Source organism: Equus caballus, chromosome 15 (genome assembly GCF_041296265.1).
Source record: "Equus caballus isolate H_3958 breed thoroughbred chromosome 15, TB-T2T, whole genome shotgun sequence".
Classification (NCBI taxonomy): domain Eukaryota; kingdom Metazoa; phylum Chordata; class Mammalia; order Perissodactyla; family Equidae; genus Equus; species Equus caballus.
In genome coordinates, this window is record NC_091698.1 from 43,455,713 (window position 1) to 43,483,014 (window position 27,302).

Sequence of the window (27,302 nt, forward strand, 5' to 3'; positions counted from 1 at the left end):
GATAGCACGTGTCTGAGAACATCTTTGTTCTTATGAGATACAAGTTGAGTATCTGGGTGTGAAGTGTCTTGATGTCTGCCCCCCACTTTCAAACAGTTTAGCCAACAAAGATGTATATCTATAGATAGATGATAGACTGGATGAACGGTAAAGCATCGTTTTCCAGTTTATAGTTTCTTACAACCCAGAAAGTCTAATAATGTCCCTATTACTTCACCTGACTTTCTCCAACTAGATCCTCAGCTAGTTTGTAATCAGCCATCACTGGCAGTTGGTCTCCTCCTTTACCATCTTGGACACAGATGTGATGTGACAATTGACTCTGCAGGTACCTCTAGGAGTAGGAATTGTAGTCGGGTGTAAGGAACACTGTGTCCAACAAGACGAGGTGGGAGGCATCGGAACGAATCACTCCTATCACTTGAACATTAACCAGGTTTCAGCAGCAACTCTTAGAGAGTACCCGTTCCTTACACCCACCAGGGAATGTTATCTACAAGGATCTAGCATTTTTTAAAAGCATGACCAATTCCACAGGCCATTGCTACCCTCTCAAGAAAGGCTTGATTCCTACTATCTCTCTCATGGTCATTGCTGTTTCTACTATAAGCTGAGATCCCTGAGAAAAACCTATACACTTGGGTAAGTATTTCTTAAAAGAATCATAAGCATGGAAAAGAGCTTTCTGGTATGCATAGATCTCAGATACCATTGAAGACTTCATCAAATGTTGTTCTGGCATCAAAACAACTTTAACCAAAATTCCACTTTGAGTCTGGAGATCCAATAATTCCATCAACTCATCCTCCTGTATGACTAGTACTGATTATTGTCTTTTTGCAAATTCGTTCTCTACTCTTATCTGTCCTGCTCTAATTGCAAGGAAGGCTGAATTCTATGAACTGCATCAACTGGTCTCCTTTGCCAACTGACTTCCAGTCGGGTTTGGCAAGTGGAGACACTAGAAAGAGACTAGAGGGAAGAAGAGGAAAGAGATCAGGGTGTTTTCCTCCCACCAGCTACCTACTTTGAGTTGCATTTCTGGCAGTAGCACCATCCTTCCACAACTGCAGATCCTATTAGGTACCCCTCTTGACATTTTCCACTGTCTCCTCTAGAGAATCAAGCAATGGTTAACAAACTTTTCCATGCCTTCACATTCATCAAAGAATGCACCTTCCTGCTCCACCTCACCACCCTCAGATAAAATTCATTTTTGCTTTGAGACTCTTGGCACACTCCTGTAGTAATGTTTTCTCCTTTTCTTGCTATCATTTGCCTTCATTCTTTGAGAATATTGCCGTTTAGGTCAAAGTTATTCCTTCCTGTCATTACCCTAGGTGACTTCAAAGTTTCTTGATTCAATCAATGTCATTCAAGTTTCCCTCCACTTCACTGAAGCCAAACACACCCATGGTGATTAGTTAAGATCTAGGTTCAGTTGCATGGGACAGATTTTTAAAATAACAGTGGCTTAAACAAGTTCAAGTTGGTACGTTGGCTATGCCCTATGAAATCTTTAGGGGCCCGGACTTCTAACCTTGTTGCTCTGCCATTGATAGGTGATTGCGCTTGTCTCCATGGACTATGATGGCTTGCCACCAGGTCTGCATTTTAGTCAGCATGAAGGGTGAAGAAGGCAGGAGAGAGATGCCACTTCTTCCAGTGGCATAGCCAGGATTGTGCATGTCACTTCTCATGTGCCATTGACAGGTATGACTTTGTCATGTGGTCTCCCATATAAGCTGTAAGGGAGGCTGGAAGTACATTCTTTTTTTGGGGTGTCCATGAATCTAGCTAAAAATTCTGTGGCTAAGGAAGAAAGGATAGGATGTATACTGGGCTACTGCTCCAGTTTTTGCCACATATCATATTCTAGACACTGTCGTGGCTCAAACCTACACACTATGAAATATTAACCCTGGTCTTCTAATAACCTCTTCTTACCCACATGTCCCTTTCACTCATCAAGTCCTACTAAATTCATTTTTGGACAAAAATAAGACCTCCTATCCATTGACCTCCTCCCTCAGACAAATTCTGTGGCCACCTGAGACTACAGGATGCATTTCTCTCTTGCCTATTAATTCTTCTGCCACATTAACCTAAAAACTCCAATTCTGGATGAGCCCAGTTTTCTGCCTTTTCTTTTCCTGATCACAGGTGGCTAACCACCCCCCAACCACATAGGTTGGTCTCATGACACATTCAGGGTCGCCAATGTCTGCTGGGCTTTGGTGTTATCCGGAAATCCTTCTGTGTGTTCCTCACCAGCCACTCGTCAACTCTCCACGGTGAGCAATCCACTTTCCTCAAGCCCCTTGCTGCACAACTTCCCTCTTATGTGCAGGAGGAAAGAAACAGTATTAGTCTCCTACTGTGGCTGAAACAAATTCCCGCCAAGTCAGTGACCTTATGTAAACAACATAAATTTATTCCCTTACAGTTCTGGAGATCAGAAGTCTAAAATCAAGGTGTCAGCAGGGCTGTGTTTCTTCTGGAGACTTCAAGAGAGAATCTGTTTCCTCACTTTTTATAGCTTCGGGAGGCTGCTGGCATTCCTGGCCCCTTTCTCACATCACTGAAACCTCCGTTTCCATTGTCACATCTCCTATTCCATCTTTGGTCGCCCTGCCTTCTTCTCATATAAGGATCCTTGTGACTACACTGGGACTAACTGGATAATCCAGGATAATCTCCCTGTCTGAAGATCCTTACCTTAATCACATTTGCAAAGTCCTGTGGCCACGTAAGGTAACACAGTCACAGGTTCCAAGGGTGTGGACATGGACACATTGCAGGGGCCGTCATTCAGCCTACCACACTGACCTTTCCTCTCACTTCACAGGCAGAACACAGGCATCCTGAGGAGCTTCCCCAATATCTATTCCCACTCCCCTGGGGACACATTTATTTATATTCAGACTCATCCCAACCTCTCTTTCCATTTTCAGTAGAGAAGGTGTTCTTCCCATCAAAGTCTGACGTCCCTGACGTTTTTCCGTAATTCGAACTTCTTTATTCTATTAACATTTTTCACCTTAAATTCTTCTTTGTCTGATATGCAGATTGCTACCTTAGCTTTATTCAGTTTACTTTTGCTAGTGTAGCTCATTCTTTTTATATTCAACTTTTTATATCGTTATACTTTAGTGGTTAATTCTGCAAATACCTAGATGTTTAAAAATATAGTAAGCTCTGCTATAACATTACATATATGTTGCTAAAAATCACCACATTTTGTAAAAGCTGGCAGCAAAAATCACAAGGCTTATGAGAAAAATGGATTTAGGGGCACAGCACTTTAGGCACAAAATCGTCATCAGTAAATGAGTTTATGGGCACTAAAGGCCAAAAACTTCATCAGTAGCATATTTTTTAAAAGGATACAAAAAAAAATGTCTCAGTTGTGTACATTTTAAGCAGTTAAGAAGTACAGAAATACAGTAATAGATTCAGCATCTTATCTTGAAAAACAATTGAAGATTGCTTGTCGAAGTGGCTGACAGAAGGGTTGCAGCTTGCAAGTTATTGTGAAGTGTGGGAGGAGGGTTACCTGAAATTAGAAGGAAAGCTGTAATACAAGATGTGGATGGGTGTGGCTCATAACACCTGTGGTGAGCCGAGGAGCTGGGAGATGCTTGAAGTGTGTGCATTCTGTCTTCCCACACAGCCTGGTCCAGCTGGGTAAAGTTTTCAGCGTTCATGTAGTGTTTCTCACAAACAAAATCACGCAAAAGCAAATGGGAAATTTCTGTTATGCCCCAAATGCCCCCAGTATGTCAATTGTGTTGGAATAAAAAAGCACTATAGCAAAATTAACTGTACATTTTGAATACCTCTATATTTTAACAGGTGAGATAAATTTATATTTATTATGATTACTGGCACATTTAACTTTATTTCTACCATTTTATTTTTGTGTTTTCTATGATGTATTTTTTTATTTTATTTCTCCCTCCCTGTCATCTGTTAAATTTATTTAATTCTTTTCTTTCCTTTTTCCCTTTTTTCCTTTCCTATCTTGGAAATTATTTTTGTTTCTATTCTTTTTGTTGCCATCCTTAAACGTTAACGAGCAAAGTCTACGCCAAAGTTACTCAATATGCTCGTCACCCTCCTGCACAAGTATTTTAGAACATTTCAACAACCCCTAAGAAAACTTCTCCCATCTTCCATATTGTTGTTGGAAATAGAATGTCATCTTGTTTTTGAACACTTGGTTTTTATTATATTTTCTAGTCACTCATTGTGAAACGTACAACTATGTTTTACAAATGTCTTTCTTCAACTATTAATTCTTGCCTCTAGCTCCTTTTTCTGAGTTCAATTTACTTCTTACTGAAGTGCATCCTTCAGCAATTATTTCAAGATGGTCCTGTGGACAATAAACTCCATTATGAAAATATTTATATTTAGCCCTTCTTCTTGACTGATCATTTGACTTGACATAGTGTTCTGGATTCATTTTTCCCCTCAGCGCTTGGAAGATGTTATTTCTCTGTCCTTGGCATCTGATGCTGATGAGAAATCTGACGTAAGTCTGACTGTCATTTCTTTATAAATAATCTATGTTTTCTCTTTGGTAGCTCTTAAGGCTTTCTCAATATCCCTAATATCCGCAATTTTATTACAAATTGCCTAAGTATAGAGTTCTTTGACTTGTCCTGCTGAGGATTTGGTGTATCCTTTCTTTCTAAAGACTCACAATCATCTTAACATTGGAAAATTGTTCACCCCTATTCCTTCAACATTATCTCCCTGCATCCTCTTGACTCCCTTCTTGAACTCCTTTTAGATGAATATTGAAGCTTCTATTAGGTTCCTCATATCTCTTATTTTCTCTTTCATATTTTCTATCTCTATCTCTCTGTACTCCATTCTGGGTCATTTATTCAGATATTTTAGTTTACTGATTCTCTATTTAGCTATCTAGTCTTATGGTCAACCTATTTATTCAGTTTTTTATTTCGAGAGACTCTTCTTGTTCTTAATGATTGTTTTATCTACTCGTTCCTTTTTTGTAATGTTCTACACTAGCCTTAGGTATCTTATTCCTTCCTTTATTTCTTCACATTTCTAAACAAATTTATTTTAAAGTCTCCTTCAGAGTGCATTATTGTCTGTGAATTATGCCTTTTCTGACTCTCTCTCACAGTGGAGATGGCCTTTACATGGATGCTTTGTGTGCTTTGTTTTTTCAGCAGGAATGCTTCTCACATGACATCAGTCACCAGGAAACCTATGGAGTGTTGGCTTGAGGTTCTGATTTCTTAGGAATTACAGCTTTCCCAGCATGGTTCTGAGCAGATGGCCTGCTTCACGCTCACTCAGAGATGTGACAGCCCCTTCTTGATGTCCAACTTCATCCAGGCAGTCTTGTCTCAGCTTAGGACCTTACATAAAAAATTAGCCTCCAAAGGATTTCCTATTCCTCAGTTGGTCCTTTGGCGTCAACGCACTGTGATCTCTCTTCATTTCTGATCCCTGAGGCCCTACCTTTCTTATTTTAAATCTTGACTATGTGTTTACAATAAACTTATTCCAAATTATCTAGCATATGTATATGCTCCTTACATATATGTACATAGTGTATATATATATGTAAGGAGCATATATATATATATACAGATACATGTGGAACAAAAGTCTTCCTGTGTATGTTTTGTTTGCCATATTGGCCAGAAGTCTTTTCAAATACTATTTCTCTGTTGTTGACTCTAAAATCTCTATTTCCAATCCAGACCTGATGACTGAGCTCTAGAACCATATCCCACCACCTACAAATCTCCACCTGGATGTAGCACAATCGCCTCAACCCAGATGTCCAAAATTATTTGTTCATATTCCCCAGATCCCAACTCTGCAATTCTTCTCTCCATTTCCCTGTCTTAATGAGTGGTGCCACCATTGGCCAAGGTGCCTAATCTAAAACCCTGGAGGTCATCTTTGACTTCTACTTCTCCCTCTCCCTGCAGGGTTAATTTCACCGAGGATGACCAACCATCCCAATTTTCCTGAGATCGAGGGGTTCCCAGCATTTTGGATTCTTGCTGCTAAAACCAGGATGGTCCCAGACAAACCAGGACAAACTGGTCACCTTAATTCTACCTCTAAGTATTTCTCAAAACCCTCCACTTCCCTCATCCCCTCTTCTTTAATTCAGGCAACCACAAACTCCAGGATTCTTTCAATGGGTCTTCCTCTAGTCTCCTTGCCTCTAACCTTACCCTTTCCAATACATTCTCTATATTAATGATGAAGCAGTTTTTCAGAAATATAAATCTGGCTAGTTTCAAATTAAGTCACCTACTGGCTCCCATTGTCTCAAGGATAATTTCTAACTTTTTAACACAATCCACTGCAAATCCCTCCATAATGTGGCTCCTGTGTTCCTCTCCAGTCTCATTTCTTGATCCCCCTCCCTTTCCCACACATGTGCTCCAGTCACATTGGATGACTCCTGGTTCCTCAAATACGCCATGGGATTGGGTGCTTCTGGGCTTTGCAAACCCCTCCTGCCTAGACTGCTCTCCCCAGATGCTTTACCTGGTAACCATCTAATTTTCATGCAAAATTCAGCTTCAAAGTCAGCTCCTCAGGACATCCTTTCTGATTTCCCTTTCCTATCCTTGCCTGGGTAAAATGCCACCTGCGCAAGCATCATAAATTCCCTGTGCCTGCAGCATCACAGAACTTACCTTCCATGTTGTAATTATTTGTGTACTTCACTCTATATTAGACCACGGAATTATTGAAGAAAGGAGTGTGATTTCTTCTCTGTAATTCTACTACTCTAGATATATCCAGCATGTGTTCCATGAATGAACAAGGAACTGGGAGCTTGAGGGTTTGAGAAACAGTCCTGACTCTCCCCTTAACAAGTCACTCAACTTCTCTGGTCTCTATTTCCTGCCCTTACTTTGCTTGGCTGCTCCTTCTCGTCCTTTAAATCTCAGCTCATATGTCATTGGCTCTAAAAATCCTTCTCTGATCCCCCAAGGCAAGGTTAGGGCTGCTGTGATGGAATCCCATAGCACCCTACTCTGCCCCATCTGTCTATAAATCCCATTAGCAGAGGTGTCACTTCTGTCTTGTTCATCTCTGCATCCCCAGCATCTGGCATAGTGCCTGGCACATAGTGAAAGATGAATAAATAACTGTTGGATTAATAAACTATAAAGTATGGGGCATCAAACGGAAGAAGATGATCTCTAAAATTCCTTCAGGCTCTAACCTTCTGTTGAACAGAGATAAAGCCCTATGTTTCTACAGTGACCAACAGGCATTAAATGACGATTGCTACTTTTGGAACCTGCTCTAAATGTCATGGTGTCAGCCACTGCTGAAGCTAATGCATATCCCGTCAAGTTTTGGCCAAAAGTAGGAGCATCATGAGCCAGAAACTCAGATAAAAAGAAACAGGTTGTCAAACAGTGAAGCTAGAGAGAGAAGGAAACCTAAAGGTAAACTGTGTGTTCCTCATGAGTATGGGAGATGGTGCATCCTCACTAGAAGTCCTGCTGCCAACCCACAGCAGGCTACATGGAAACCTTCTAGCACCTAAGTCTGAGAGAGCCCAAGGATGCTCTAGTCTCACCTTATCCAGCCCACCTACTCTGCCACAAGTGACAGGGCAAGCCCGCAGGCCAGTCTCATGGGTAGAGCAGGTGCTCTGTGTACTCAGCCCCTGCTCTGCCATTACTGATCTCCAGAACGTAATTGTCTCACTCCACCGGCCTCCCTACCACCAGCCTGAACCGAACCTCCCTGGCTGTCCAGACTCCAATTTCCTCACTCACATCTCACTTTCCAGAAAGCCCTGTGGCTTTTGCCTCTCTAGCCTACTTTCCCTTTGACGGCACACTCTCCAATAATGGCAAATAGAGAGAATTTAGTTATAGTCGCTGGCAGTACCATCTTGTTTTTTCTATTCCTATATTAATGTTATCCTTCCCCAGAGAGTCACTTTCTTTGTCTACCAATTACCACCAGGGCTTCCTGCCTTTTATCCTCCAGAATACAGCTCTGTGTTAGATTAACTTTACATCTAAAGAGAATATGGACAATTAAGACTTTGTCATGTAGTTTTCTTAAATTATTCGCCAAGAATCATTCTCAAGCCAGAACTCACATTTTCAAACGGACAGGCAAGATTTACACATTTCTTTTGCGAGGATTACTTGGATCCTAGAGATTTTCTACTTCTTCCTGTTATTGCCATAGCATTTCAATTTCCTCCACATATGAAGAAGCATCTTAACGTAGAAAAAGTTTTAAAGTAAAACAGAAGTCTTATATCAAAAGGGCTGATTTTAGAACTCCTAGGAGAAGCTGAATGATGGAAAAGAAGGCAGTGTTGAGGAAGAAAGGAAATTACTTCTGTGGAGGTTCATGTGTGAGTCCTGAGGAAAGAGCGCCACAAACAGAAATAAGACGAACTATTTCACTGAGACATCGGGGTGCAAAGAGGATCACACAAAGGGGGTGATGAACGACACCCCAATTTCTGCTTACATTGCCAGTCAACATGGAGTGTTGGAGTTAGAGACCCCTGAGGGTGTCTGCTCCTTTGTGGGGAGACAGAGGACTATGGCAGGCCTTGTTAATAAGCACCCATGAGAGATTCTCTGGAAATTTCTAGAAATAATTGGGGGAGAATTTGGAGGGGCCAGAGGCTGTTTTAATAATGGATGGGGCCAGGAACCATTGCAATAAGGTTTGTTGTAGTTAATACAAATCTCACATTCAAGTGTGGCCTCTGTAAACAGAGGTTATATTTTGAAGGATCTAGTCTACAGTTATTGATGAATTCTGAGGTAACGCCCATCCACATAATAAAATAATCATTATCCAGAGAACAGAACCAGGAAGGCATGTCTGCATCCTGACTGCCCAACCACTGGCAGAGTCCTGCCTCAAAATGTGTGCCGATTACCAAGGGCTGGGCTAGTCTCACTCCAGACAGAGAAAAATTGTTGAAGCTAGTTAACTTCCTGGGGGACAAACACTGTTTATGACTTGATATAACCAACATAGAGTGGAGTGTTCACAAATTTGCATGAATGACTTTAGATGAGAGAAGTGTCAAATGAAGAGAAGTCCTAGAAGCTATGTGTAAGCCAGCATGAACAGAAACCAAATTTGTTATATTATTCTTTTTGAAGATGCAGTCTTTCCTGGAGCTGAAGGAGAGACCCATGATAGCAAATCTGTTTGGATTGATCCAAATTCCCTGCTCCACTCCGTCTCTCTGGGCGGAATCCCCTGAGATGAGCCTCCGTGACAGGCAAGAGGGAAAGTAGTTAAGCCCCAAGGAAGAAGTAAATAGTACACCAAACGTGCATACCTGGGGACTGTAGGATGCCTCGTTCATGCAGAAGAAAATTTTGCAATTGTGGTTACAATACACTACTGAGATGGTGCCCTAGTGGCAGGTTCCTGAGGCAGGGAAGAGAAGAAAAATTACAGAAAGCCAATGTTTTCTGCACTAGAGGTCATACATAACCTTAAGGTTATGTAGCCGTTGTTGTAGCAATTAAAATAGCACATGGAGGGGCCAACCCAGTGGCTGGCATGATGATTGGGTCCACGAGCTCTGGTTCCGGTCCCAAGCAGGGACCTACGCACCTCTCATCAAGCTATGCTGTGGTGGTGTCCCACATACAAAACAGAGGGAGATTGGCACAAATGTTAGCTCAGGGACAATCTTCCTCACCAAAGAAAAGCACATCAAGAATTAACACTGCACTAAAATACAGGCAACACCACCCCCCCAGTTGGATCTATACCCAAAGTGCTAATCACAAAAAACAATGAAGAAGAGCTAGTAATTGGAGATTGGCCAAAGCAGACCTATTTGGAACCTGTGACAACAGAGACTATAAACGATGACTTGCTATTGTGGATACTCAGAGCTTATGAAAGTCTAGAGGCCTCTTTAGATTCTCACTGTCACTGCTAATCAGGAAGAGCAAATGAACAGGAGGAAAGCACAAGCACACAGCAGCCCTGCCTCAGGCGTTAGTCGTAGAAGTTAAAGTGGACATGGTCAAAATGGCAGCTTGAAGTTGCATTGGGGTTGTTAATCCTTTTAGAGAGTAGGAGTGACTACATCCCTCTTAGCAGGGAAACCTCCCAAAACACACACACACACAACACATACACTAACACTCTAGTCCCCTAGTGGAACAGGGAGGAGGATGGGCACAATTCATCCACTGCAGTAGTCAAGATAAAATACTCTCTGATTGCTAAAAATTGGGGGCATTTCAGAAAAATAACATAAGTAGGTTTCTTTAAAAAACTTTTTAAGGGGCCAGCACCATGGCCAAGTGGTTAAAGTTCTGCGTGCTCTGCTTCGGTGGCCTGGGTTCATGCATTTGAATCCTGGGTGTGGACATACTCCACTCATCAGCCATGCTGTGGAGGTGTCTCACGTGCAAACTGGAGGAGGATTGGTATGGATGTTAGCTCAGGGCTAATCTTCCTCAAGCAATAAAAAAAGAAGGATTGGCAATGGATGTTAGCTCAAGGTGACTCTTCCTCACACACACACAAAACAACTTTTTTACAATGTGGAAGAAAACACATAAGGTGCCTTAAACACAAATGAACAGTATATTGAATAACTATAAGTGAAAACTCACAAAAACACCACTGAAGACAAGAAATAGGACATTGGCAGCACCCAGAAGTCTCTTGTATGCTCCTTTTCATATCCCCTAAAAATAATTACCTACTAGAATTTTTTGGTAATTGCTCCCTTTTTATTTTCTTTATAGTGTTACCACTTAAATCTGCATCCTTAAAATTATAATTTACTTCTGCTTGTTTTTGAAATTTACATAGATGGAACTTATTGTATCTTGTCTTCTATATCTTGCTTTCTTTCCATTGTGCCATATTCATAAGATTCATTCATGTTTTTGTGTGTGACTACAGTTCATTCATTCTCATTGCTGTATATCATTCCATTGTACAATCATAGAGCAATTTGTCCAAACATTCTACTATTGATGGACACTTGTATGGTTATAGTTTGGGACAACTATGAACAATGCTGCTATTAACATTCTTATATGTGTACAAGAATGGTACTCACCTGTTTGACTTTCTCTGTGGTATATATCCATGGGTAGACTTGCTAGGTTGCATGGTTAGTACATGTATTAGTCAGGGTTCTCCAGAGAAACAGAACCAATAAGATGCGTAGAGTGAGAGAGAGAAATTTATTTTAGGAGATTGGCTCCCATGAACATGGAGGCTGGCAAGTGCAAAATCTGCAGGTTGTGCCAGTGGGCTAGACACCCAGGAAAGAGCTGGTGTTGCAGTTCAAGTCCAAAGGCCATCGGCTGCAGAATTCCCTCTTGCTCAGGAGAGATCAGTCTTTGATGCTATTCAAGCCTTCAACTGATTGGATGAGGCCCACCCGCATTATGGAGGACAATCTGCTTTACTCAAAGTCCACTGATTTAAATGTAGATCACATCCAAAAACACTCAAAAGCATCCAGAATAACATTTCACCATGTGTGTGGGCACTGTAGCCCAGCCAAGTTGACACAAGTTTTGTAGATAATACTATTTTCCACAGTGGCTGTACTAACAGAGGGTCATTATGGGTGGAGGCCTTCAGCTTTTTGTTAGGATACAGTTGATATTGCCAAGCAGCCTATTTTTTTTCTCTAGTATGAGTAGCCCTCACCCCCTCTCCCAGAAAAGTGAGAGCTAGATTAAAGAAGGCCTTGCCACCTGATGCTCAGTAGTTAGTGTAATTTTCAAGTCTTTCTTGCAATCAACATCAGGCCAGGTTTCTACCATAAAACACGACTGGCTGGGGTATCTGTGTCTGAGTGCTGGGGTTTCTACCTGTGTTTCCCATGAGTGAATGATGCCACAGTCCACACAGCTACACGATCAGAAACCTGGGTTTTATCTCTTACTCTTCCACTTGTTTATAGCTAATTAACCATCAATTCCTGTTGACTTTGCCTCCTATGACTCTCTCAGACTTATCTGTGTTGCTCTTTCCTCTCTGAAACTACTCAAGTTCAGACAATCCCTTGCCTGGACTACTGCAAGAACCTTCCAGCTGGACCCTGCCTTCAGTCTTACTCCAATCCATTCTGGGCTCTGTGAAGCCGGAATGACTTTCTGATAAATATCTATGAAATTATTACTCCCCTGCTTAAAATCTCCCCTTTGACACAGGATAAAGTCTTTTCTCCTTAATATGGTTTACAAGGCTTAGCATGATGACAGCCACTACCTGGTTTTTCTTTACTCCCTTCTCCTACCTTCTTCTTCCCATATTGCCCTCACAAAGCTTCAACCACAGAACACTTTTGCCAGTTCCTCAAATGAGTCGCATTCTTTCTAGACTCCAGACTTACAGGCAAGTCACCCCCTCTGCCTGGAATACTCCTCACTTTCCATCCCTTCATCTGACTTGACTCCTTCTAATTCTTCAAGTTCTCAACTAGTCAGCAACAATACTTTGTATTTACCAAGTCCAGTTTCATATTCTCTCTTCTTCAGCACAAGGAAAAGTACATTTCTCAGTCCTACTGATGTTAGGTGGAGCCATATAACTAGCTTTTACCAATGAAATGTGACCAGAAGTGATATGCGTCACTTCCAGCCTGAGGCAATAAAAGCTTCTGCCCAATTTTCATATCCCTTGGCTTCTGCTGTCCTGGAAAACTCAGGGGCCTCATGTTGAGAAGACAGAGCCATAAGACTGAAGAAGCAGGAACTATGAATGGCCATAAGGAAGATGATAGTCACCCAAGCCCATAGCAGGCTTTATGAGCAAAAAACAAGAGGCATTTTGTTAACCAACTAAGTTTGGGGAATGTTTGTTACCACAGCATGGCATAGTATCCTCTGACTAATACAGAAGATGGTATCAGGAGTTGGGTACTACCACAAAAAAAAAAAAACGAATACATGTGGCATTGGCTTAGCAGACGGGTGGCAAAGGTGAAAAAATAGGCATTCGAGGCTGGGAAAATGTTAATCCGTGTTATGAAGTGGAAAAATATTTAGTAAAATTGCAGTCTGTGATCACTTGGAAATAATTTCCCTAATGAAGTTTTGGCTCTTATGGAAAACATAGAAAAGAGGAAGCTTAGTAACATGTGCAGTTTACTATTTGGCAAGGAATTACAAGAGAGGATGAAATCAGAAAGGAATTAAGCAAAAATGAAAGAGAATAGATAGCTCACAAATTTATGGCCCTGAAAAACTGAAAAAGCCCAGTTCTTTTATGCTCCAAACAGGAAGAGATAATGTTAAAGAAAGTCTTTGAGTGGCAAAAGTCCAGTAAAATTCAGTCTTGTCAGAGATCAGATTAAGTGTGAAGTTTTTTCACAGAAGCTCCACACACTCTCCATTAAGACAGTTTGGGGATGATAAAGAAAAAGAGCAGATCTGAGAACTGTGTCTTGTAAAGAACTGTAGGTATAGGTACAGATACAAGGAACTGATTAGAATCAAATAGATATGTCTTTGAAAGAGCTTTCTCCTTCAAACTGTCAAAAAAACCAAGAATCAAGAAAAAAGAAAATCTTGATTGTTCAAGACTTAAAATGACACTTGACTCCCCATCTTACAGGAGTGACAAATGTTCAGTACTCAAGGAGGGCATACACCTCAATGCTCAATTCAGATGTGGCCACAACAGAAAAGGGAAAAGGGGGAAGCACCAGGAAGGTAGGAACTAGGAGCCACAATGAACAGGGAGCAGGATCAAGGCCTCAACAAAGAATCCTCTTTATCCCCAGGTCCACGTTGCTCAGCCTCAACACTATTGACCTCTTGGGCTGAGTAATTTTTTGTTCTAGGGAGGCTGTCCTGTGCATTGTAGGATGTCTAACAGCATCCCTGGCCTCTACCCACTAGATGCCAGTAAGATTGTTTCCCCAGTTGTGATAATCAAAAATTTCTCCAGACATGGCCAAATGCTCCTTAGGGGCAAAATCGTCCCTGGTTGAGAACCACTGTCCTAGGTTAAGGGAACTCCATAAGGTCTGCCCAGCAGGATTTCAGAATTGCCATGGACTATTGACTGCTGTGCTTTTTGTATCCTCCTCCTTTCCAAATGGGAATGTTGTGATTGTGGTTCTCGGTCCTATTTTATGGATACAAATTGAGTGTAGGGTGGAAGTAAAGAGAATTTTCTATTTTTAGTTCACATGTCTCCAGACTAAGAGAATCCACATTCATACCTGATTCATCCAGAGATCTTGGACTTTTGAGTTTGATGCTGTAACTGCATAGGATACTGGAATAAATCCCATGGGGAGTGTATTCTATGTGTGGAAGGAAGGATGAAATGAATATCTGGTGACTAGAAGGATTGATTGTGGCAGAGACAATGCTACGCATTCAAAAATTCCATTTCACATTTCTCCTTCCTGGGCACACGGTAACTACCCTTCCCAGCCTCCTTACAGCTTAGGGTAGACATGTGATTTGTTTCGACCAAGGAAATGTGGTTAGAAATGCAAAAGCAAGAAATAAACTTTTATTGGGTTAAGCCACTGGGCTATGGGGGCTGTTCGTTACTGCAGCATGGCCCAGCCAGCTCAGATGGCACTCCCTTTGTGAAGTCTGCCCTGATTCCTCTGCTCTGGGCCAAGTCCCCTTTTTATAAGTTCCCTGCTTCCTCTAACATGGCACTTACACTATATTGTATTTGCCTGTTTATTTGTCTCTCACATCGAGGACAGGGACATATTTATCTTATTTACCATATGCATAGTACACAGTCTGGCACTCAAATATTTGTTAAGAACAAAGGATGATTACTAATCTTAGGTTGCAGAGGCAGAAAATTCACTGAAGTGTTTATAGAGAGATAGAGCCAGCTATTGTAAGTGTTCGTATCTATGGAAATAGTTGGAGGGAAAAATCCTCAATTGGGGCAAACACTAACCCTTTTAAAGGTTGTGGCAGATGACAGATATTTCATTATTTCTCCATTAATCACAGTTATCTTCTCACCAGAAGACAGAGGCAAGTAGGAAATAAAATAACACCCAAACCACTTTCATCCCAAGTATTGTTCTAGAAAATTCCATGAGGTGAGTTCAGACAGATTTAACTTTGATGAGCTTTCAGTTTCTAAGACATGAAGGAGAGATTGAAAGAAAGTTCTTAGGGCTGGAGCAAGACAATTTTCTCCACAAGAATGTGATATGGGGTGTGTCCAAGTCACCCTGCACACCATAAAGCTAAATGACTCAAGAGCATTCAAGGAAAGATCTATTAACAATTAATGACCTGAAGAATCATATTATAGAACTGATGTTCAACTGGATCATTACCAAAACCCACGGACCATAGGCTTTTCCAATCTTGGTTGTGAGAAAGAAGTCTAGAAACATTTGAATATGTGTGGAATACCATACTCTCAATTGTTTGATTAATATTGATGATTACACGGTCCCCTGCACAAATGTATTGGATTATTGGTAGGAAGCCAGCAGTTCACTGTGTTACTCCTTCAGAGTAGATATATCAGATGCACACGGTTCTTGAAAACAAGGAATAAATAGCCTTTATTTGCCTGGAAAACTTTTATCCATTTAAGAAAGTGTCTCTCAAGATTTCCAGAGCCCTTTTAATTTTAATGCTTAATGGAGAAGGTAATAGATGAAAAAAAAAACTTGAAGACACTCACACATAGAAAGATATTTTGGGGCAAAAGTCCTAAATCATCTTGTTGAAACTTCTTTGAAATTATCCTTGGCAAATGCCAGTTTTATCTAGACTTCATAAAATAGATATATAACATTCCAAGGGAAAGTGGACACCGGTCAAGAAAAGATTTCTGCCATTACCTTCTGGCTATGTCACAACTACTCCTGAGAATTACAGGGCTTGGTAAAGTTCTACGGGAGAATTAAAGGACTTTGTGGAATTTTAACTCTAAGGGGATGTATAAAGCAATATTTCAATATCACAAAGTTCTTTTTAAATCTGATACAGGAGTACCAAGTCCAAGCTGGGTCAATAGTTAGGCAAAGAAACCAGAAATATTTTGCCGCTTTGGCAGTTGGTAGGGAGAGGAATCTGAGAGGAGCTTCAGCGCTTTGCTGGCCTGCTCAGCTCAGGCTCTAGTGAAGACATTAGCTGATTCTCAAAACCCTCTCCTAAGTTTGTTTTGTTTTCATTACTGTCAGTAAAACTATATTAGGAAGATGAAAATAGTAAAAAGCCCATGGTTTTGCTAGTAGCTGTCAGATAGCATGATTTGACACTTTGTCTACAGGATAGAATTTTGGCTTTGAATTAAGTGACCAATTCCCTTCATAGATATTGTTGACGAACTATCCCTTACCTTTGTGCCTAATAGTGCCAGCTTGTCACCTCAGAGAGCCAGGTAGAAGGCTAAGGTCACCAGGGTGGGGGCAGATCAAGACCAAAAAACTTTAAGCTTCTCTGGGCTCATCTTCCATGAGATGTGGGGACTGGCAGTTAATCAAAGCAGTTATTCAGCTGGAATGCCCTGTTGAAGCTGATAAAAATGGGGGAAACTGGTGGCGGGAGGGAGTATACAGGGACTTTCTGCTCATTTTTTCTATAAACCTAAAGCTTATCTAAAAAATAAAGTCTATTAACTTTAAAAGATTTAAACACTGCCATATTTGGTAATAAATAGGCACTGCCTACTGCGTAAGTGAACAAAGGATGATTACTAACCTTAGAATGCTGAATCCTTATAAATGCCCAAGGATTCAGTTTGGACTCCCAAAGAACATTACCCTCGACGTAATGGGGAACTGAAAATAGAACAGACACACAAGGACTAAACCATTGCTTCCAATCTGCTCCAGCCCTGATTGGATTAAAGTCATCCTAACCACATGCCAGGAGCAGAAGCAACTCCTCTCTGGGGGAATATAACATCATCCAATACCTCGAATTATCTGTATAATTTTTCAGACACCTTTTTTATCATACAATGAAAATAATTAAGCATGCAACAAGACAAGAATTGACCAAAAATCAGGAGAAAAATAGGAGAAACAAACCCACAGGATATCCAGATATTGGAATTATCAAGCATGGACATTAAAGAAACCATGAAAGTATGTTTAAGAAGTTAAATAACAAGATGGGAAATTTCACTGGAGAACTAGAAACAAATGAGGGTTCTGGAACTAAAAAATGAAATATGTTCTGAAAATACTAACCAAAATACTAACCAAATACTAACTAAGATACTAACCAAATACTAACCAAAATAAAAGTGGAGTAGCAATACCTATATCAGGAAACGTAGATTTGAAGGCAGGAAATACTACTGGAGATGAAGTATATTTTATAGTGATAAAAGGGTGACTTCAACAGAAATATATACATATTTATCTTAAACCTGTATGTGCCTAATAATACAAGCATGTTAAACATATAAGGCAAAATCTGGCAGAATTAAAATTGTCTTTCTTCCTTCCAATGATTGTGTACATAGGAATTCCAGAGGAATCTAAAATTAAACCACGAGAATTAATGAGTGAATTTACCAAAGTCACAAATATACGGTCAACATATAAATATCAACTATATATCTGTATACAGCAACAACTAGACAGTAAAATTTGAAGAATTATTGCTTACACTGGCATCAAAATGATCAAACACCTTACAATATAACTAATGAAAGATGTATAAGACCTCCATACTGAAATTATACAACTTAATTAAGAAATATTAAGAAGATCTAAATAAGTAGAAATATACCACATTCTTGGATTGTAATGTTCAATATCATAAAGACTTAACTCTTTTCCAAATTAATCTATAGATTCAAAACAATCCCAATTTACATTGCAGCAGAGTTGGCTTTTTTGGGAAAAATTAATAAATTAATTCTAAAATTTGTGTGGAAATGCAAAGGGCTAAGAACAGCCAAGGCAACTTTGCAGAAAAAAATTGGAGAACTTAACACTGCTAGCTTAGAAGACAGCTTATTATGAAGCTAGAGTGGTATTGGGGCAAGGATATTCAAAAGGCCAGTGGAGCAGAATAGAGAATCCAAAATTAGGCCTTCACATACAGAGACACGTGGTTTATGGCAGCGGTGGCCCTGAAGACAGTAGGAAAAGAACATCCTTTTAAGTAAGCTCTTCTAGGGCAATTTAGTATCAATAAGGATGAAAATGAATCTTAAACCCCGAGTTCATACCATTCATGTTAATTAATTCCAAGTAGATTGTAGATTTAGATGTAAAAGTTAAAGCAATAGAAGATAGAAGGTAACATAAGATAGCATGAGAACATCTTCAAGATCTCGGGGTAAGCAAAGATTTCTTAAACAAAGCGCAAAAGGATTGACCAAAAAGGAAGAAAAGTGATAAGTTGGAAGGCATTTAAATTAGCAATTTCTGACCATCAAAAGACAAAGGTAAGCCACAGAGTATGAAAAGATTAGCAATACATATAACTGTCAAAGGACCCATTTCTATAACATATAAGGAACTCTTACAAATCAGTAAGAGAGACAAACTAGTTTTTTAAAAAATTGAGCAAACAACCAGAACAGACTGTACAAAAATTATATGAAAAGATGCTCCACTACATTTCTCCATTCATTAGTGCAATGCAAAGTAAAATCACAGTGGGATATCCATCACGCGGATCTCACCCATCAGAACGGCAGGCATTAAAAAGACTGGCAAGACCATTCATTAGCAAGGATGTGGAGCAGCTGGAAAACTCATGTGTTGTGTCTTGCTGCAGGAATGTAATTGGCATAATTGGCAGAAGCAACTACATGTTTGTAAATATCTGCTAAAGCTGAGCAAATGCAAGCCCTATGACCCAGCAATTGTATTCCTGGGCAAACGTCCAACTAAAATGCATAAACATGTGCTAAAAAAAAATAGTAACATTATTCTTATTGCTCAGAGCTAAAACTAATCAAGTGTCCATCAACAGTAAATTAATAAACTACTATTTTCAAACAATAGAATGTTACATGGCGATGGCAATGAACAAATTCCTGTTACAAACATTGTAAATAAATCTCACAATTGTAATGTGAGGTGAAAGAAGTTCCGTAGGTATAATTCCATTAATTTAAAGTTCAAAAACATGCAAACTGAGTCTATGGTTTTAGAAACTAAGATAGTGGTTACCTTTGAAGATGATTGAGAAAAGATACAAGGGGGTCTCTGGCATTCTGATAACACCTTATTTCTTTCCCCTAAATGTGTTTACACACATATGTTTACTTTCTTTAATTTATCGAGTTCCATACTTCTGATGTACACCCCTTTTCTGTATAGATATTATACTTCAATGAAATTTTATTTAAAAAATATGGATACACATTTTCATTTCAAATATATCAGTTAGGGATGATCTTTAACTTTTCTCCTAAAATATTCTCTAATAATAGAACAGAAACACTAAATAGGTAGAACAACTTAAAAGGTCTGAAAATATTCTCCAGTAATAGAATATAGTAGTTTTCTTTAAGAAATGAGAGGTATACAAAACTCCATAAAAATTTTGTTTCTGTAAAACCACAGAAGTCTGTAAAGCATACCAAATATTATATGTAGTTTCTAGCATTTATTTTCAAAATAAAAGAATATACGTATGTGATGAAGTTAACCTTCAAGTGCAAAGTCTTAAAAATGCAAAACTCGGGGAGGCTCAGTGGCGTAGTGGTTAAGTTCGTGCACTCTGCTTCGGGGGTCTGGGCTTCGCCACTTAGGATCCCAGGCATGGACCTATGCACCACTTGTCAAGCCATGCTGAGGCAGGCATCCACATATAAAATAGAGGAAGATGGGCACGGATGTTAGCTCAGCGCCAATCTTCCTCAAAAAAAAAGAAAAGAAAAGAAAAGAAAAACTCTACTCACAAGCACTTCCTGAAGAATCTCATACAGAATGAGCTTCTTCCAATGAAAACATCAATGCAGCAACTTCAGCAAAAGAACTGATGGTGAATATTTAGTATATATGATTATAAATCTAAGACCAAAGCAAAGGTGGAGAGAAAGGAAGAGTAAATATTAAATATTTTGTGAAAGTAGAAATAATAGAACTTTAAAAATGGGAGAAGGCAGAAATGAAAAGGGAAAAGATTTATCAGAGTAACCATATGAAATTACTGATAATCAGCCATTTTTGACCTACAAAGACAACATTTTAGTATGACTCAATGTAATAGGAAAAGCTCAAAGATCACCTCCTGGATAATAGGTGAAAGACTCAAGATATCATTTAAAGCCAATAAACCAAATAATAGAAGCCTATATGAATAAAAAGAGACTGCAAGCATTATAAAAGGTACTAGTATAAAGATAGCCAGCCCTGGTGGTCAGTGGTTAATATTTGGATGCTCTTACTGGCATGGCCCCAGTTCATTTCCTGATCAGGGAACCACACCACCCATCTGTTGGTTGTCATACTGTGGTAGCTGCATGTTGCTATGATGCTGAAAGCGATGCCACTGGTATTTCAAATGCCAGCAGGGTCACCCATGGTGGACAGGTTTCAGCAGAGCTTCCAGACTAAGACAGACAGAAGAAGGACCTAGCCACCTACTTCCAAAAATTTGGCCATGAAAACCCTATGAACAGCAGTGGAGCATTGTCTGATATAGCACTGGAAGGTGAGAGGATGGAGCAAAAAGAGAGGGCAGGGTTCCGCTCTGCTGTACACAGGGTCCCTAGGAGTCAGAATCAACTTGACTGTACTCACAACAAAAAGTATAAAGGTACCTACCAGAAAAAAACTCACAAATCTTTATAATAACAAAATAATTTTTAAAGCAAACAGACCATGAAAATAGCTCGTATGCATTTGCCCATAAGTGTAAAAAAAAAATACGCTCAGGAATATAATATAAAATAATAGAACAGACATGTCAGTCAAATCATTAAATATGAATAGGTCTAACTCAGTTAAAAGAAAATGATTTTCACACTGGCTCATGAAGAGAACACCAGTTCTACGCTATATACTAGAGGCACACATAAAACAGTGACTCAGGAAGCTAAAACTAAACGAACAGACACAACTGTATTAGGTGGATGCAAACAAAAAGAAAACAGGAACCGAGATCCTGATAGCAGTTAAGGCAGAGTTCACACCAAAAAAGCAGTAAATGGGACGAAGAAGGATGTTTTGTAGTATCAAAGACCATGATTCACTATGAAGACATAGAGTTATAAATATCTATGCACCAAAATAGCACAGCAATCATCCTCATAAACAGAAGAAAGGAGATGCAAGGAGAAATGGAAGAACCACTCTGCTAACCAGAGATTTAAACTCACCACTCTGAGTTTAAGGCAGGAGAGTGAGCACAGAAAAAGAGAGTATGTGGAAGATCTAAACAACATAAGCAATTATGTAGAACTTATGTATTTATACCAAAATGCATACCTCAATAGTGGAAAATATACCTTCTCAAGTGCACATACAACATTCATTAAAAAGAGCATACATTAGATTACATAGAATCCCCAATAATGTAGAAATAAAAAAATTTATCTGATCATAGTGTAAAAATGTTAGGAATGAATAATAAAATTTGAGTTCCTTCCACCTGAAAACGATTTTTAAAACCTCTTTTTAAACAACTTCTGCATGAAAGAGTAAATGTAAATCAAGTCACAGACTCTATTGGATACACTTAAAGCAATGATCAGAGGAAAATTCATAGTATTAAATACTTTAGCTCAATTCTTTAAAAGTGAAAGAAGGAAATAAGTGAATTAAATCCCAAATTAAAAATGCAAGAAGAGAAATAACAAGGTAAATCATAATGAAGAAGAAGGAAGGAAATAATAATTAAACAACACACTCCTGAACACCCAATGGGTCAAAGAAGAAATCAAAAATTATCTTGAAACAAATGAAAATGGGAGCAAAACATACCAAAACTTCTGGGAGGCAGCAAAAGCAGTTCTAAGAGAGAAATTTAAAGCAATAAACACCTACATTAAGAAAAGCGAAAGATCTCTAATGAACAACCTAACTTTACACCTTAGGAAATAGAAGAAGAAGAAACTAAGTTCAAAGTTAGCAGAAGGAAGAAAATAACAAAGATCAGGGCAGAAATAAATTAAAGAGAAATGGGAAAAACAGTAGAAAAGATCAACAAAACTAAGGGCTGGTGTTTTGAACATATAAACAAAATTGGCAAACCTTTACCTAGACTAAAGAAAAAAAGAGAGAAGACAAATAAATAAAATCAAAAATGATAGAGGAGACATTACAACTGGTACCACAGAAATACAAAGGATCGTTAGACACTACTGTGAACATCTATACACCAACAAATGGGATAACCTAGAAGAAATGGATAAATTCCGAGAAACATACAACCCATCAAGATTGAATCATGAAGAAATTGAAGACTTGAACAGACCAAGAATGAATAAGGAGATTGAAAAACAATCAGGGCCTGGCCCGGTGGTGTAGTGATTAAGTTCAGGTACTCTGTGTCAGCAGCCCAGGGTTCACCAGTTCAGATCCTGGGCGCAGACCTACACACCACTCATCAAGCCATGCTGAGGCAGTGTCCTACATAGAAGAACTAGAACAACCTATAACTAGGATACATTAGGATGTACTGGAGCTTTGGGGAGAAAACAAAAAAGAGGAAGGTTGGCAACATATGTTAGCTCAGGGCCAATCTTCCTCAGCAAAGAAAAAAAAAAGCGAAGCATACTTTTAAAAGAAAAATAATCAAAAACCTCCCAGCAAAGAAAAGCCCAGATGGTTTCGCTGATGAACTCTACCAAATATTTAAAGAATCCTCCTCAAACTCTTCCAAAAAATTGAAGAGGAGGGAACACTCCCAAAATCATTTTATGAGGCCAGTATTACCCTGATATCAAAGCCAAATAAGGATACAACAAGAAAATAAAACCTCAGTTTCTAATTCAACAGGTGTTATGGGCTGAACTGTCTCCCTCAAAATTCATATATTGAAATCTACCTGAGAATGTGACTGTATTTGGAGATAAGGCCTTTTAAAGAGGCGACTAGGTTAAAATGAGGCTGGTAGGGTGGGTCCTAACCTAATCTGACTGGTGTCCTAATAAGAAGAGGACATTAGGACAGACAAACACACCAGGCACGTGTGCACACAGAGGAAAGACCATGGGAGGACACAATAAGAAGGTGGCCATCTACAAGACAAGGAGATCAGCCTCAGAAGAAACCAAACCTGCCAAAACCTTGATCTTGGCCTTCTAAACTCCAGGATTATTAGAAATAAATTTCTGTGGTTTAAGTCACTCTATCTGTGGTATTTTGCTATGGCAGCCCCTGCAAATTAATACAGTAGGTCTAGGGTGGGGCTCCAGAATTTGATGAGCTGGATCAGATATACTCCCATTAGGGGAGAGGAGCGTGTGTGGAAGAGCAAAGATCAAGCCCTAGCCAGCAACCACCTAGAGAGCCATTCATAAGCAGTGCTGTTGGCAGAGGAATTGTTTTCCCCTTCGGTTTCCTCTTCCGTATTTCTGCTTTTTTTTTTTTAATTATCATGAATTAATTTGATATGAAAGGAATAGATAAAATTTTTAAATTAAATATCTTTCCAGGTCTTGTTTTGGTGCCCCAGCTGAACCAGGAGAACCTAATCACCATTCTTCCCGGCCAAGAACTGGTGCCCACAATGAGTAGATGGGTAAGTGGGGCGTTTTCACAATTGTTCCTGAGCAGGAACTAAGGCTGTCGGATGGCTTTCAGTGTCTTCTCAGATCCTCGCGGGATGCCTCCAGTGCTGAGAGATGAATGAGTTCCACGGCAATGCAATCTCTGATGTTTCCTTTAGAATAAAAATCTAGAAGTCAAATCATTGGATCATAAGGGTAGGTACTGTTTTAAGACTTTTAAAACATAATTCAGGGGCTGTCTCAGTGACATAGTGATTAAGTTTGAGCGCTCCACTTCGGTGGCCGGGGGTTTGAGGGTTTGAATCCTATCCCGGGTGTGGACCTACTCACCAATCATGAAACCACGCTGTGGTCGCATCCCATATATAAAGTAGAGGAAGACTGGCACAGATGTTAGCTCAGGGACAATATTCCTCACACACACAAAAAAAACTAATTTAAATTGTCCTCCAAAGAGATTATATCAATATACACCTTTACCCACAAAGATTTGATGTCAAAGCACTAGTAATAAAGAATGTCCTTTCACCTCCGGTCCCTTAGATACATCTGTCATTCAGTTACCTGGGATGAAATAGAGACTGGTTCAGGATTTGAGGATCTTGGATTCCAGCCATCAGTCTTCTTGTATCAAGATACCAGATACAAGCAGAGAAGACCAACATGAAAGTGTTTAAAATCTATCACAATAGCTTATACTTGGTATTACACAGCTTTCTTTCAATTTTTAAATCTCTGCATCTCTTCCTATGTTTACTTTGATTTTTGCTTATTTCCTGAAGTTTTCATCAGAAGTTTCATTTCAGAAGTTTTAATTTTTTTATATAATAAATTAAATTTTTCAAAGAGCCAGCTTTGGGGTGGATTTTTAATATTGTATCATTTTGAGGAGGGAAGAATAATTATTGAGTTAATAAACTAGGATTAAAAAACAACATTTTCTAATTGAGCCCATTTAATACCCTATACTTTAGAAAGAGGTGACGCCATGTGAAAATGTTGATCAAGCCTGAGTTCTTTTAGTTAAATGTAACATGTGGGAAACATAGACGACACATATTTATATATTCATAGCTCTCATCTAGAGAGGACATTATATTAGAAGCCATAAATCCTGGGAAATAGAAATAAAACCAAAAATTGACATTTATTATTATATATATATTTATTAATTTTTCATCTACCTTGTATACATTAGCTAGAATTTTAGTCTTTAGAGAAGAATATCTATTTCTCATTTTACTCCTCTTTTGTCTTCCACTTTGTAAAGAAACATTCAGACTCTCATTGTCACTCTGCATCTTCCTCAGCTGTTCATATATACTAGCCTTTAAAAATTTTCCAGATAGATACCCTAAAATGCTCTCAGCACCTGTCCATGCTGACACCGGTTTCCATCACAGGAACTCACGCTTATATTCTGTTCCCATGGATGTCAGTGCCTCCGGAGTGTTCTGGCTCTCTCACTGCCCCAAAACAGCCTTTTTCTTGCCATTGTCATCCAAATGACAACTCTCAACCAGTTTAGCTAAAACAAAATAATTCCTTTCGGGGATCTTTGTGACCTACTTCTTCCTCTAAAATGACCTCAGACAACCCCTGGTCTGCCTCCCTTGAAGAAAGAGGGGCTTTGCATTGGAGCTCCTCAGACAGCCCACGGTCTCCGCCCCTACTCTGGCCGAGTGACCACCCTGCCCATTCCCACCGCCTTCAGCTCAGTTCAAAGGGGCCTCACAGCTCTGTAAATGAACACCGTGAGGAACAAGGGCCAGAGCGGAAATGGCTAGATTGTGATAAATGTTTCGTGTGCCCAGAGAAGCGGGAGGGAACGGCATCCACAAACAGTTATTATAATGGTAGTACTCACGTTCTAAGTCAGAAGCGCTGACAAAACGTCAAATAGAGTGGCCATATGTAAAGCACCTAGAACAGTTCCTGGCATGTCGTAAGCACTCAGTGCCCGCCACCCTCCCCTTCCTCCTCTTGCTTCCTGTTCTTCTTACTAAAGTGTCTTGTTTTATGTTGGGAAGATTTACAGTTTGATGATTTCTGATCTGTTGCTGCCTCCCTACCTTGCCACCTTTCTAAATTCAACCATTTTCATGCCATTCAATCCAGTTTGATACATATGTATTGATCATCCACTCTGTGCAAAGCACTGTACGGAAGGGAGTCCCAGCAAATGAATAGTTGAGTGACTCTTCCTGCCCTCAGAGAGCTAGCAATCTAATTGGACAGAGATATAATGCACACGGGACAGTTTGCCCTGTGAAAGGATGGCTGAGGAAGGGAGCCAGTGACTAACAGTAACTCATCAACACTGTGGAGGGGAGAAGGGGGTGCTTCCACACCAGTGGCTTCAGGGAGCGGGGAGAGGGGAGGGTGTATGAGGCACCTGAACACAGCTGTACTCCCTTTCCCAGCCAACTCCAATGTCCTCTCTCATCAGTTAAGTGGCTTCAGGCCTTAAGGGCAGATGAACACAAGTGAGCCCTGGCGCTCTGTTGGCCTTGAACTCAGAGAACAATAGAACTGAGCAGAGCTTCCTCTGGCAGGCTGAGGTGTGCTGGGAGGTCAGTGTGGGAACCTTGAGAGAGGATCAAAGCAGAGGAGCCGGGATTCTCAGGGGTGTGAGAGTGGGGGCAGACGTCTGCCCTGGTTGGTGTACCAGGGAGTCTCCCTGCTGCGCAAAAGGCCTGGAGGGAGCAGAAAAGCTCGAGTGAGTTCTCCCTGCTCCTGAGGCAGGAAAAGCACAGGGAGAATAGAGGGCAGGGGGGCTTACTGGGGTATCACAGCACATCTCTGACAGCCTGGTCAGTATGTGGGGGAGGGAGCAGCTAACCCTAACCCTAATTCCCCCTCTTCTTTCATGACCTAGGGTATCCCTAAATGCCCCCTGCTTAGGATGCTCTAACCACCATGCCTGAGCCCTTGGTAACTCTATAAAGAAAACAGCAACCCATGCAAGGGTTCCTAGTAGCCAGAAAAGATGAAGCTGGACAATCAGAAAACATGCTCAGGTAAGAGAGCTGCTGAAAGAGCCAGATGAACACCTGAATAAAACATGACCATAACAGGAAGTGTCCTTAAGGAGATTCAAGTGCAAAAAAAGAAAAACACAAACTTCAGAAGCTAAACAAAAATATTTTGGCTAAAATATTCAACAGCTGTATTAAAAGACCCAAAGGAATGGCTTAGAAGATCAAGTGCAAGAAATATCTCTTAGCACAAAGCAGAAATATTAAAAAGATAGAAACAATGAGGAAAGAAACTTACAGAACTGCTTTCAAACATTTTTTTACTGCAACCTATGGTTCAAAAATAAAAAAGATTTTACAGTGAAAATCTATACACATCAAGTTTTAATGAAAATAAACGTTTCACAAAATAATACTTACCCTTAATCAAAGTGTTACACACTCTGATATTTTCTATTCTGCATTACTTCATTTTTTTAAATAATAGTCACCACGAAGGAGTCAGGAATAGTTTTTGTTTTTGGGGGGGTTTTTTTGAGGAAGATTAGCCCTGAGCTAACATCCGTGCCCATCTTCCTCTACTTTATATGTGGGACGCCTGCCACAGCATGGCTTGCCAAATGGTGTCATGTCCGCACCCGGGATTTGAACCTGCAAACCCCGGGC

At 39.9% G+C, this 27,302-nt stretch overlaps 1 long non-coding RNA gene across 1 annotated transcript; it reads left to right on the plus strand.

Annotated features, from left to right (window-relative positions):
- Window positions 1-507: 507 nt before the first annotated feature.
- LOC138917652 (uncharacterized) lies at window positions 508-25,992 on the plus strand. Its single transcript, XR_011425957.1, has 4 exons — window positions 508-642; window positions 1,563-1,713; window positions 23,584-23,853; window positions 24,202-25,992. It is a non-coding gene; the product is annotated as an uncharacterized lncRNA (long non-coding RNA).
- The last annotated feature ends 1,310 nt before the right edge of the window (window positions 25,993-27,302 follow it).